The 13,708-nt window shown below is 37.2% G+C and overlaps 2 pseudogenes; both read left to right on the forward strand.

Moving 5' to 3' along the window:
- The window catches only part of LOC137222994 (cytosolic beta-glucosidase-like), a 150,571-nt pseudogene that overhangs the window by 41,743 nt on the left and 95,120 nt on the right, over positions 1-13,708 (forward strand).
- On the forward strand, positions 1,632-1,748 carry LOC137224173 (U4 spliceosomal RNA; annotated as a pseudogene).

The raw sequence follows: 13,708 nt of genomic DNA on the forward strand, positions 1-13,708 counted from the left end.
GACACCTGGACCCTGCCTTGACAGAGCTCAAAGTGCAAAGGAGGCAAAAGATGTTTTTAATGTTGACTCGACACCATGTGTTATTTGTCCAGTGTGTACCCTGAGGAGAGTGTGATCGTGAAGAGTTAGAGAATGCTCTTGAGAAGAGGTTGTAAAGTAATGTCATTTTGGGGTTTTGAAGGAAAAGTATATATACACACACACACACGTCAGACACTTATTTCGTTTTTGCTTGACGTGATTTCCTTTGTGCAGAGGACTGAGGTCTGTATAGATCTATGTCCTCACACACGGCATTGTCATGGAAAAAGTGAAAGCGACATGACACCATTTGTAATGACGAATTCTAAACCAGGTAGCCGAGGACCCCGCAGACCCAATCATGCAGGTCCAGACACTGAATCTTCATCACAGGCAAGTTTGCAAATGTGAGTTACAGTGCTTCCTACATGCGTACTCTGGTATCAAGAGCTGGCCACAGAAAGAAGAAAAAAGAGCAAATGGTCACTTTTTGTGTAAATTTTTAGTTAGTATTTATTGCATTGAGTCTAGAAGACTAGAAAACTAAGACTTGCTGGACACATACTATCTGCCACATGCCCTGTAGACACTTTGGCTTTGGCTCAGTTGATCTTTATGAGAACCCTACAAAGTGGATATTATCCTCTCACTTCATATACAGAGAAGACAAGTAGAGATGGAGCTGAAACTCCTCTATGCCAGCTTTAGAGCCTGTGCTCTTTCCATAATCCTTTGCAGCCTTGGAAGTTTTTGATATTTTGATTTGTAGGTAATGTCAATAGTTTACATTTTTTTGTGGGAATCCTTTCTATGTCCTCATATGGTAAGAATTTCAGAGACAATTTTATTTTCTTCCAAATTACTAAAAAAGCAAAATACAGGAATTTGTCATTTTTGCCAAAAATATTGCAACAACCTGCTAACTGGTCTTTGGGCTTCTAGTGCCTTCTTTCTGCAATTCACCCCCACCATTGCCACCGAATTACACGTTTGCTTTTCCCTTATCAGAGCCACTGTTATAACTCCTACTCATCTTTCAGCACCTGCCTTAAAATGTTTTCTCATGGGCAAGTCTACCTGCCTCCCAATGACGGAAGTAACTCGTGAGTGCTTGCTTCTTGGTTCTCCCGTAGTGCTTTTACATGATTTTAATATAGCTCTTATCTTAATGTAGTCTAAGACTTTGTCTGTTATCAACTAGACTGTGAGATCTCAAAGGAAGGTAGATATTGCAGTTATTATTTGGGAAATGTGTAGAGGTGGAACGAAACATTAATTCACAAAGAAAGATTTCATTTTGTCTAAGACTCACCTAAGTTGTAAGTAATGAAGGAGTTTAAACTGTTGATGTCAGTAAGGGTAGGACTGGGGTATCATGTTTTGATAGTCACAGTTATTAGCTATATGATACTGGAAAGTTACTCAATCTTTATACTTTTGTTCTTATTAGTAATAGTAGTACATCTTCTAAGGGTTGTCATGGGGGGAGAATGAGATGGCCGATGTAAGTTTTTGATATAGGAGTGATAGAAAGCCAAGGCTCAGTAAATGGCCCTTATTATGAACAATGAAATGTATTATAAGATTTGTTTGTTCAAAAAACAATAGCAGGCTTTGTGCAGTGGCAGTATCGTAGCCAATGATGTTTATCCGAGGCACGATTATTGCTAATTGAAAACTTTTCCCAAAAAACAATAGCAAAAAACATTTATAATTTCTGTGTAGAGAATCAAAAATAAAACTGATATCCACATACTCACCATATTTCTAGGACCCCCTCTTCAGTACTTTCTCCTACCCCTTTTCCCAGAGGTACCCACTAAGATGAGTTTTGCATTTATTCATTCCTTGCTTTTCTTTATGATTTTATCATGGGAGACTATATAGCTGAACAATTTCTTGTTTAGCTTTACATGTTTTGGACATTGTATAAATGGAAATACATTGTGTGTATTTTTTGCTTCTTCCCTCTCAATATTATATTTGGGAAATTTATGCATGGTGATACAGATGTGGTTCATTCATTCTTACCCCTGTATAGTCTTTCATTGTATGACTATTCCATAGTTTATTCATTCATTCATTGATTTGTTGTCCTGACAAAGGAAATTTGGGCTGTTTCCAGTGATGGTTTTTGTTGCTGCTTTGCAATCATGGTTATATATGTCTCCTGGTCTGCATTTGTAGAAACAGGATATATGGTGGTATGTGAATTATGGGGTTTTGATATATGTGCTTCTTCAACTCTACTAGGTATTTCTGTATTGTTCTCCTACCAGCATTGTATAAACATTCTTGCTTTGCAACAATCTCTCTAATGCTTGATATTGCCCAACTTTTAAATTTGTGCCAACTGCGTGGTTGTAGAATAGTATCTCATTGTGGTTTTCATTTGCATTTCCCTGTTTTTTAATGATCTCCTATGTGTTTTTAAATGTTTACTAGCCATGTGTTTCTCATTCTGTGAAGGAACTATTCACATCTTTTGTCCATTTTTTTATAATCTTATTGGTCTTTTTACTTGAACTATCCAAATACAAATGTGGATCTGTCTGTCTTTGCAGTTCAATCAGTATTTGCTTCATGTATTCTTAATCTCCGTTATTAGGTGAATAAACATTTAGGATTGTAAATCCCCTGAATATATTGACCCCTTTTAATATTATTAAATGGGTTTCCTTATACCTGGTAATATTCTTGCTCTGAAATCTACCCTGGTATTAATATAGCTACTCCAGTTTTCTTTGATTAGTGTTAGCATGGTATATCTTTTTAATCCTGTCACTTTTAACCTTCTTTTGTCTTTATATTTAAAGTGGGTTTCTTATAGGCAGTATATAGCTGAGTCTGGTGTTTTAACCGATCTGATAATCTCTGCCTTTCAATTGGGTTGTTTAGATTCATTCATCTTCAGTGATATTATTTATATGGTTAGGTTTAAATCTACCATCTTGCTATTTGTTATCTATTTGTTTCATCTGTCTTTATTCTCTTTCCCCTCTTTTTATCTCTTTTTCAGATTATTTTTTATAATTTCATTATATATTCTTTTGGCTTTTAGCTATAACTCTTTTAATAATTTTTTAGCTATAAGTCTTGTTTGCATTAACTAGATATCACAATGTTTTACTATTGTTTGTGATTTAGTTTTTTCTGTTGACCACTATTATGCCTTCTTTACTTTTTAATTAATTAATTTTTTATTATTTTAGCCCTAGCATTTGTTTACATTTTATTTATTTATTTTAACATCTTTATTGGAGTATATTGCTTTACAATGTTGTGTTACTTTCTGCTGTATAACAAAGTGAATCAGCTATACGTATACATATATCCCCATGTCCCCTCCCTCTTGCGTCTCCCTCCCACCCTCCCTATTCCACCCCTCTAGGTGGTCACAAAGCACCGAGCTGATCTCCCTGTGCTATGCAGCTGCTTCCCACTAGCTATCTATTTTACATTTGGTAGTGCATATATGTCAGTGCTACTCTCTCACTTCGTCCCGGCTTACCTTTCCCCCTCCCCGTGTCCTCAAGTCCATTCTCTATGTCTGCGTCTTTATTCCTGTCCTGCCCCTAGGTTCATCAGAACCATTTCTTTTTCTTTTTTTTAGATTTCATATACGTGTGTTAGCATGCCCTAGCATTTAAGAAAAAAATTTTTTTGGCTTTGCCACACAGCACGCGGGATCTTAGTTCCTGGACCAGGGATTGAATACATGCCCCTTGCAGTGGAAGTGTGAAGTCTTAACCACTGGACCACCAGGGAAGTCCCTATTATGCCGTCTTTGCTTTTAAGCTATTCTGATGTTCCTTTTCAGATTTTTGAAAGAAAAAGCTAATGTTCTTTAGTTATTGAATTCTAACATTATTGGTCAGAGATTGCCGTCTGTATTTCTCCAGCTTTTTGAAATTTATGGCGACTTTATTTATGGACCAATTTGTGCTCAGCTTTCATGATGTTTTTGTTTGAATGAAAACAATGTATATTTTTCAATTGTAGCATTCATTATTGTGCAATGTCATATATATCAATTAGGTCAGGTTTGTTAATAAATGCTATACTTAGTCTCTCTTGTTTCAGCTGCTGAGAGAGGTTTTAGTATCAAGGTTATTCTAACCATGTGAAATGAGTTGAGGAATTCTTTCTTTCTTATTTTTTGGAATAATTCATGAAAGAGTAGAGTTTATTGGTTTTGTTCTTTAAATGTTTGCTAGAACTTTGGTTGATTAAAACCCAAGGTGCAGTTTTGGGTTAGGGAGGTGGATTTGTCAACTTTACATTTCAGTTGTGTCAATTTTGCTTCACATGTTTTGAAACCAGATTCTTAGATGCATACATATTTAAAACAGCATTGTTACTATGTGGTGACCCACCTTATCTCTAGTGCTTTTTTTTCCCTCCTTGAAGTCCTTTGCTTTTTTGGGGGGTGGATATCTTTCTCTATATTTTGACTTTCAATGTTTTTATATTCTTATGTCTTAGGTGTGTTGGTTAACAGTATATCACTGAATTTAAAAAATATATATAGTCTGACAATCTCTGTCTTCTATCTGGGGAGTATAGCCCATTGACATATTGTTATAAGTGATTATATATCTTGTCATACCATCTTATTTTATGCTTTTATTTTTCTTATTTCTTTGTTTACTTTTTATTGTTTTCCTGCCCTCTTTTAAATGTATTTAGTTTTCCTCATTTAGCATAATGGTTAAGAGCATGGGCTCTGGAATTCAACTGTCTGAGTTAGAATCTCAGCTTTAGTACAAACTGATCTAGGCAAATTAATTTAACCTCTTCATTTCTCAGTTTCCTTACCCAAAAATGGGGATAATAGTTGCAGTTACTCATCATATTGTTGCAAAGCATCAATATAAAATGCTTAGAACAGAGCCTGGCACAGACTTGCTATATATGTGTTGGACTTGTCTTTAAAAAGAAATTACATTTTTTTCTTTAAGTGCTTATGCTAGAAATTTTAACCTGAGTATAAAATATAACAAAGTAAAATGTTAATCAATATCGTTAGTCCCCTTCTAGACAGTATATGAATCTGAGAACACTTTAACTCTGATTTCTTACCTTGGTGCTTTTATATATATATATATATATTTTTTTTTTGGGGGGGGGCCCAGCATTTTAGTTCTATCTAATTATTCTTTTTAATTCTCACAAAACAGACATTTTATTATTGTTTTATACTTTAATAGCTTGTTTAGATTATCCACATATTTAATGTCTATTTTCTATGCCATCTTTTCTAATGTTTAATATAATTTCTTAAGTTCATCTTCATGCTAACTAAAGTTAATATAGCAAAATAATTTAAAGAGTCAAAACAAGACTTTCAGAAACCACCAATCCCTTGTTCTCTTCCATGTTCCTCTCTCTAGAGGAAATCCCTTTTAATTCTTTTGGTTAATCCTTTTGGCATTGACTTCTATATCTTAAATATCATGCTTATATTACTAGTTTTTGAGTTTTTTTTTCCTGTTGTAGGCATAATCTATTGACTTCTCCCTGTGAAAGATGAAGATTTACCCATTTGTCCACTTTTTCTCCCTCTCCTTTCCCACGTTCACCACCCCCATGCACAATTAGAATGGGAATAATTGCTAAGTTGTTACAAAGTTTCAGTTTTGCACAATGAAAAGAGTTCTGGAGATAGATGGTGATGATCGCCCAACAATGTGAATGCACTTAATGCCACATAACTGTACCCTTAAACATGGTTGAGGTGGTAAGCTTTGTGTGATGTGTATTTTACCCCAATTAGAAATATTCTTGTCAGCTAGAGGGTATACTGAAATGTGTGTAGATTAAATGAAGAAGCGTGGGTGGGATAAAGATGAAACAAGGTTGGCAAAAGTTGGAAACTGCTGAAGCTGAACCAGGGGTACATGGGGCTTCACTGTACTATTGTGCATGTTGACAATTCTCTAGTAAATTTTTAAAATTTGAAAAATATCAAACTAAATATTCTAGTAGCATAATATTCTTGAAGAAATATTTCCCATAGCTATGGGAAATAGGCTGGTTTCCCATGGACTGGTTACTCCTTGGGTTTGCTGCACAGCTACATCATTCCACAGACTTCTTCTGCTAGATACCTCATTTCCTGGATCCTGGATCTTTCTCTTTCTTGTTTTACATCATTGTTTTGGAGAAATTTATCCTCCAGTAATATCCAATGAGAGGAAAAAGTTTTCCCAGTATCCTGTGAGAGCTCGTATGTCTGCTAAAATCTTTTTCCATTCTCACACTTGATTAATGGTTTGAGAGCTGAGTTGTGGTTACAAATATCGAGGAGTAATTTCTCTCCCACAGGCTGGCTGCTTTGTTGTCTCTTTCTTAGGCAGAGCTTGTTGTTTATTCTGGCACTGTATGTGAAGTCCTTGCATCATCAGACTTATGTGAGCATCTTACCACAGGCTTCCCATTTTGGTGAGCTTTAGACTTTGTCTCTTTTCTCCCTTGTCCCACAGGCCATTAAAATGCAAGCTCACATCATCTGGGCTTCTCAGATGCTCTCAGGACAAAAGCCTATATCGCTACTCACTTATGCTTCTGAATTACCTCTCACTTTGATTTTGGGTTCCCTAACATCCTGCCAGATTGATGGCACATTTAACAATACATTTCCCATATTCCATCCGGCAATCGTAGTTGTTTGAAGGATAGCTCAGGGTATGTAGTCTGCCTGGAAACGGTAGTCTTGTTCCTCATAAAGAACAATGAACTTTTAATATGTGGACATAATTACATCTTGAGAAAATCCCTAATGAGCAAATGAGTTATTAATATCATTCATTCAGGAAAATTTACATTCAAGTACTAATGAGTACTGGCCACTGTATACATTTTTTATTTTTTTAAAGGCCACTGTATATTTTTAAATCAAAATTTCACTTATAATGGTTACTTTGCAATTCATATTCTAGTTCTCATAGAAACAATGTTGTTTACATATGCTTCATCTAGTATACATCTAGAATGTATACTACTACCACTCTACATAAGTACGTTTTCCTGCTGAATGACATTTACCTCTTGAAATTGTCAAAAATTGTTTTAAGCACTTCAGATGGACTGTTTTCCAAAATGTGTAGGTCATGTTAATGCATTTCTTAGGCTTCATAAATTGAGTAGCACAGGCATCAGTTGACTCTTCCTTCATTAGTCAGTCATTATTACTAAAAGCAGTGTGGTCCAATGGAAGGATTTGGACTTCAACATCAGACAGATCCGGAGACACATCTTGGTTCTACGTCTTACTAAGAGTGTGATCTTAGGCAAGTCACAATCAGTGATGTGGCGAAGCCAGCTTGTACTGGCTCACCAGTGCCTACTGTTAAGTTTTCAGCAATTTTATGAGCTGATTCTTAAACACAGCTAGCATTAAAAATTCAATTACATAAACTTATAAGTAAATAATTTATATTAAAAAGGGGTAATAAATACTCAAAATCCTTACTTCCTCAATATTTTACTACGTTTATTATTAGCTATGCCCTTGAAGCTGTTTAGATTTCTTGTATCTGTGTAGAAGAAATACTATATAATGATGTGCCACTGCTCATCTTTTTGCAACTCTGCCTTCAGTGCTGTCACATTGGTTGCTTGAAATTGGGCATGTGTAAGTATTTATACCACAGATATTGGCAAGTGCTACAAGTCAATATTTGATGTATTGTTTTGTTGGTTGTCTGGACCTAAGAAAGTTATAGAAAAAATATTAATAATACAGAGTAAATGATTGTGTGTCATGTCTGTAACTGTTACATTGTGAGTAGGACAAAAAATTCAAGGAAATAGTCTTCCGCTGTTTGAAAACTGTTATCCAATTCAGCAAAGAAGCTGCTCATGTCACTAATGAACAAGTGAAATTCTGGTACATCTTTGTTATTTTCCTTTCATTGTGCTTGTTAATTTAAGCAAAGATATCAGTCAACAGTCTGATACAGGACTACTCACACTTGTCAGATTGTACGTTGCAGTTTGGCTCCCGATATAAGAGTTTGGCAAAAATCTAAACAAGCATAGTATGAGAATCAATTGGCTATAAGGAATTTCCAGTAAAGAGCATTGCATATTATTGCTTGGAGATGGTGTATTACACATCCTTTATATCAGTAAAATTTATAATAAACATATATACATATAGGTACATACATTTTTAACATATAGCCACTTGTTAATATTTACCAATACACTATGCCTAAACTCTCTGAGATTAAGCTTCTTCATTTATTGTAAATCTATTAACCCAAACTATAAGCACCATGCTTGGCCAAACTTGCATTTTAATATTCATACCTATTTCATTCTAAGATTGAACACCAGTATTCTTTATCTTCCTCCCTCTAAACCTTATATACAGACATAACTTGAGAGCCATTGGGATGTATAAAACTTTTTGCCTCTATTTGACATGGCTCCAGAGTACAATTTATTTATTTATTTATTTATTTATTTATTTATTTATTTGAGGTACACGGGCCTCTCACTGCTGTGGCTGCTCCCGTCGCAGAGCACAGGCTCCGGACGCGCAGGCTCAGCGGCCATGGCTCACGGGCCCAGGCGCTCCGCGGCATGTGGGATCCTCCCTGACCAGGGCACGAACCCGCGTCCCCTGCATCGGCAGGCGGACTCTCAACCACTGCACCACCAGGGAAGCCCCCAGAGTACAATTTTTAATATTCATGATTTCTTTGTATAGATCTTTAGTACCCTACCTTGATATCAACTGTCGTTTTTGCTTTTGTCAGAGCTCCTTCTTTTAGCAGCCTCTCCTGTCTCCTCATGGTTCTCTCCCATAAATTATAGCCCAGGTTGTCTTTTTGTCGGTCTGGAGACTACATCTAATCCTATTAGAATTGTGCAAAAAATATGAGAAAGTAAATGCTAAATGAGGATCTAACAAACTTTTCTATAATTGCTTTAGTCTATTTACTCTAGCTGTGACTTCCTTTCTTACATGAAAGTCATTACGAACTATTTTAGGTATATAAAAAGGATTGTGGATAATGTAATCAACAGCCTCTCATATACCTGTTAGCCAGCTTAAGGAGTGAAACATAAGAGATGCAAAGGGCCCTCAGGCTCCTCCTTGTTTCCGTTTCCCTCCGTTTTCTACCCAAAGGCAGCCACCAGCCTGAATTGATCATCCCCAGGCATGCTGTTGTATGTTTACCTCATAGGTATATGTTCAGAAAATCCATGATTTGTTTTACGTATTTTGCATAAAACATGATAAAAGTACTGCATGTATTCTTTTTAAAATTAATAACCTTTATATTTTAGAGCAATTTTAGATTTATAGAAAAATTGAGCAGAAAGTACAGAGTTCTCATATATCCCATTCCTCCAATTTCCCCTACTGTTAACATCTAGCATTAGTGTGGGACGTTGGTTACAAATGATGGGCGAATATTGATACATTAGTATTAAATAAAGTTCATAGTTTATGGGTTTTGACAAATGTATAATGTCATGTATCCACTATTACAGTGTCATACAGAATACAGTCCACCCATGAACAAGTCAGGGTTAGGGGAGCAGACCCACAGCACAGTGGAAAATCCATATACAGTTTTAGTAGTTTCACTTCCTTAAAAATCTCCTGTGCTCCCCGTATTCATTCCTGTATACATTCTTTTGAATCTTGATTTGTTGTTGTTGTTGTTTAATATTATAGTTTTGAGGATGTCTTAGTCCATTTGGACTGATCTAACAAAATACCATAAACTAGGGGCTTTATAAGCAACAAACATTTATTCTTCACAGTTCTGGATGTTGGATGTTGGGGATTAGGGTGCCAGCATGGCCGGGTGAGGGCCCTCTTCCACATTACAGACTTCTTGTATCCTCACGGGGCAGAAGGAGCTAGGGAACATGGTGGGGTCTCCTTTTAGGAGCACTAATCTCATTCAGGAGGGCTCCACTCTCATGACTTAAGCACCTCCCAAAGGCCGCACTTCCTAATACCATCACATCGGGTGTTAGGATTTCAGCCTCTGGATTTGAGGGGACACAGACATTCAGACCAGAGAAGAGGGGTATCTATGCTCTGATTCATTCACCTTAATAGCTGATTAGTGTTTCCTCTCTATGCATATACCCAAAATTAATGATCTGTTCTACTGTTGATAGGAAATAGGTTGTTTCCAGGATTTTGTTATTACAGAAAACTCTGCCTCAATAATCTCATATAATCTCTTTGTGAAAATACATGAGCGTTCCTCTAACGTATGCTCTTAGAAGTAGAATTAGGGAGTCATGAGATTTTTAACATTACCCCTTTATACCATAAAATGGATTCTAACTATCATTTTAAACAAAATTTCTATGTGAATAGGGATTTCAAATCTAATGTAATTTTTTACCTTCTGTTCCTTTAATATGTGACACTCTCTCTTACCTCTGGGCTTATTCTGACCCTGGCTCCTCTTTTTTTAAATTTTCCCCCCACTCCCACCTCTGAGAAATTCACCTTGATGAGTCAACATTTCCTTTAGATTTCAGCCTAGAAGCCATTTCTCTAAGAGACTTCGGACTCCTGCCCACATCTGGATAAACGCCCCTCCCTGGCTTTCATGCAACGGTCCTTCCGTTAGCTGTTTTATAATTGCGTGTAAGTTCTCCAAGGACTCGAAGCACAGCAGAGTTCACCGTGATAGCCACTGTGCTTAGCATAGAGCCTGACACATTGCATTTGCTGAATTAAGGGAGGTATGAAGGAATGAATGTAGGATACCAATATCATCCCAACAATGGCAAAAACTAACCTCCTCTCCACAATAGTTGACTAGACCATCTCAGGCTCCATGGTCAGATGACAGGAGGATAGGGTTCAGGTGTCAGGGGTCAAAGATAAGGTCCCGAGACTGCTTTGTGCACAACAAGGACAAGGCATGTCAGTCATGGCCAGGAGAAATGTTCACAAGGAGGAGATGTTTTCAATTCAGACACTCATAAGCTGAGCCCTGCCTCTGTCTACCAGCTGGGAGATCTTCAGATAATGAACCGTGAAAGCCTGCTATGCCACAGCATTATGCAACAATTTTTCATTTGCCACCAGTCAGCTTCAGGGATCAAGGACAGCTGAACACATAACCCACTCATGCATGTTATTTTAAAGGCATATTTTAAAGTTACCAATATGATACATTGAGTTAATGAGGGATGTTCTTTGGGTGACAAATATTTACATTCCACATATGCCTCTTGATGTCAAGAGTGTAACTGTTTCATTTTCTTCTTTTTCTCAGGAGGCTGGGATACAGATGGAAAAGGCCCTTGTGTCTGGGACACATTCACCCATCAGGGAAGAGACGGAGTTTTCAAGAACCAGACTGGCGATGTAGCTTGTGGCAGCTACACTCTGTGGGAGGAAGATTTGAAATGTATCAAACAGCTTGGATTGACTCATTACTGCTTCTCTCTTTCCTGGTCACGTCTGTTACCTGATGGGACGACAGGTTTCATCAACCAGAAAGGCAAGTGTTTCTTAAAAATAGAAGGTTGCAGCTTTAATTCAAGGTTATTGCTACAGCCTGGCATAATTAATCCAGGATTCTATTCTGCAGTGTTGCTTTGAAATTGCAAGTTTTTAGAGTGATTATAGGATAAATTTTTTGAAATGGGTTTGCATTAGCTTTCTCAGGACTATTATGGCTTCCCTCAACTGGAGATCTTTGTTGGGAGGGGTGGAAATAGATGGGCAGGAAGGGGGTTGGAATAAGTGTTTTATTTATGCAAGAGGTTATTTGGCTGTTGACCCGAAGGTGAATTTCCAGAAGTTGTGTATAAACAATTTTCAGTTGTGTTATGCTGTGATGAGTCATGAAGGGCCCTGCGGAACTTGAGAAGATTCTGAGCATTTCAATTGAAGCTGAATTAGTGGAGCTAATTAACTAACAGAGGTTAGCACCGGAGCCCCTGGAATCTGTTTACTTGGGATTAAGTGCCAGCGACATCACACTATCTATATAAGCATCTCCTGGGCATGGCTTGGTGCCTCAGTTTCCCCATGAGTAGAAAGGGATACTGTAATAGCTCCTACTTTAGAGTGTTGTTGGAAGATTAAATGAAATAATCTTTTAAAGTGCTTTACACAGTAGTAGCTGGTATAGCGTAAAAGCATTCAGTGTTAGTTATTATTCATATTATGCCTTGTAATGAAAAAGACTACTGTCCTTATTTATAAGGCATTTTACATACATTTTCTCTAAACCCCACAAATCAATGAGGAAGATATAAGTATCACATTTTACAGAGGTGCATGTTCAAATCCAGTTATTTTGTAAATTTGTATTTTTTGGTGGATCTGGAATTTAAGCCTAAGGTCTGGCTAGCTCCTTCCACACAACAGGGTTGGCAGACTATGACCTGAGGCCAAACTTGGCCTGATTCCTATTTTGTTTAAATAAAGTTTTATTGCAATACAACCGTGCCCGTTCATTACGTATAGTTGGTTGCTTTCCCAATGTAATGGTAGAATTGAATAGTTGGGGCAAAGACCGTACAGCATGCAAAGCCTGAAATGTTTACTATGTGGTCCTTTATAGGAAAAGCTTTGTAACCCCTGCATCACAATTTAAAGACTTCTTAATAAAGAACCGTTATGGCTCCTTTGTTCTGGAAAAGATTTCACATTACTCCCAGGGTTGGGACTAGGTGAGGCAAGGAGGGACCTAACGTGGAAAATTTGAGAGGCGTGTACTTTCAGCATCTCACAACTGCAAGGTTGTGCATGAAGTCACCTGCTTGCCTTGCTACACCTCCAGCCCATGAGGGCCGGCATAGATATTGAGGGGTTCTTTTTGAGTAAGTTATCTGATTTCCTACGTAGTAAGAACAACCTGTGATAACAGTTCCTAGGTGGACTTGTGCGCTTGCATTGTAAGGTGGGGAAATCTCTGCATTGTGAAATGGAACCACAATTTATGCACTCACCCATAGCACATGGCCTTAAAGTAGCCTCCCCCAGATAAGGACAATGCAAGATTAGCAGGTTCATGACTTGATTCTAAAGACATTAGCCTCTTTTTTTAACCACTCTTCGTTGAAGGTCTACTTTCTTGGCATCACCTGCCAGTTTTATTTTTTGACTTTGAACAGTAGGTAATTTGTTATTCAGTTTAAAAGTTAACTCATAATTTCCCACCATTCTAATCCATCATCTGTACCCTCTCTTTTCTCTGGCACCATCATAACCCTCAAGGATTAAAAACTAAGAGTAATCGCTGAATCTTCTCGTTTCTTTGCTTCTTACATCTAATTGGTTGCCAAATATGATCCATTCTTCTTATGCCTTTGTAACTTCTCCCCTTCTAGCCTTCTTCTCTGTCCCTGCCCTGGTTTAGATGTTTTTGATATACCCTTGATGGTTATACCTACTTTCACTCTCTTTCTTTGTCCTTTAATCCTTCATACAAAATGCCACCACAGCAATTTTCTGAAAGCTTGGCCCAAGTCATGGTGGCTTGCATCATCTCCTGCTAAAGCAAAGCAAGATAAAAAATTCTATTTTGTCATTTAAACTCCTTCATATATCATTCCAGTTTTTGACTTAGTCTTAATTCACCTCTGAAGCATTCTAGGCTGAATCACCCATGCACGTGGTCCATGCAATTCCTCCACGCAAGCCCCTAAGCACATAACCCATTACTTACTAAACATGCTA

Source organism: Pseudorca crassidens, chromosome 4, assembly GCF_039906515.1.
Source record: "Pseudorca crassidens isolate mPseCra1 chromosome 4, mPseCra1.hap1, whole genome shotgun sequence".
Classification (NCBI taxonomy): Eukaryota; Metazoa; Chordata; class Mammalia; order Artiodactyla; family Delphinidae; genus Pseudorca; species Pseudorca crassidens.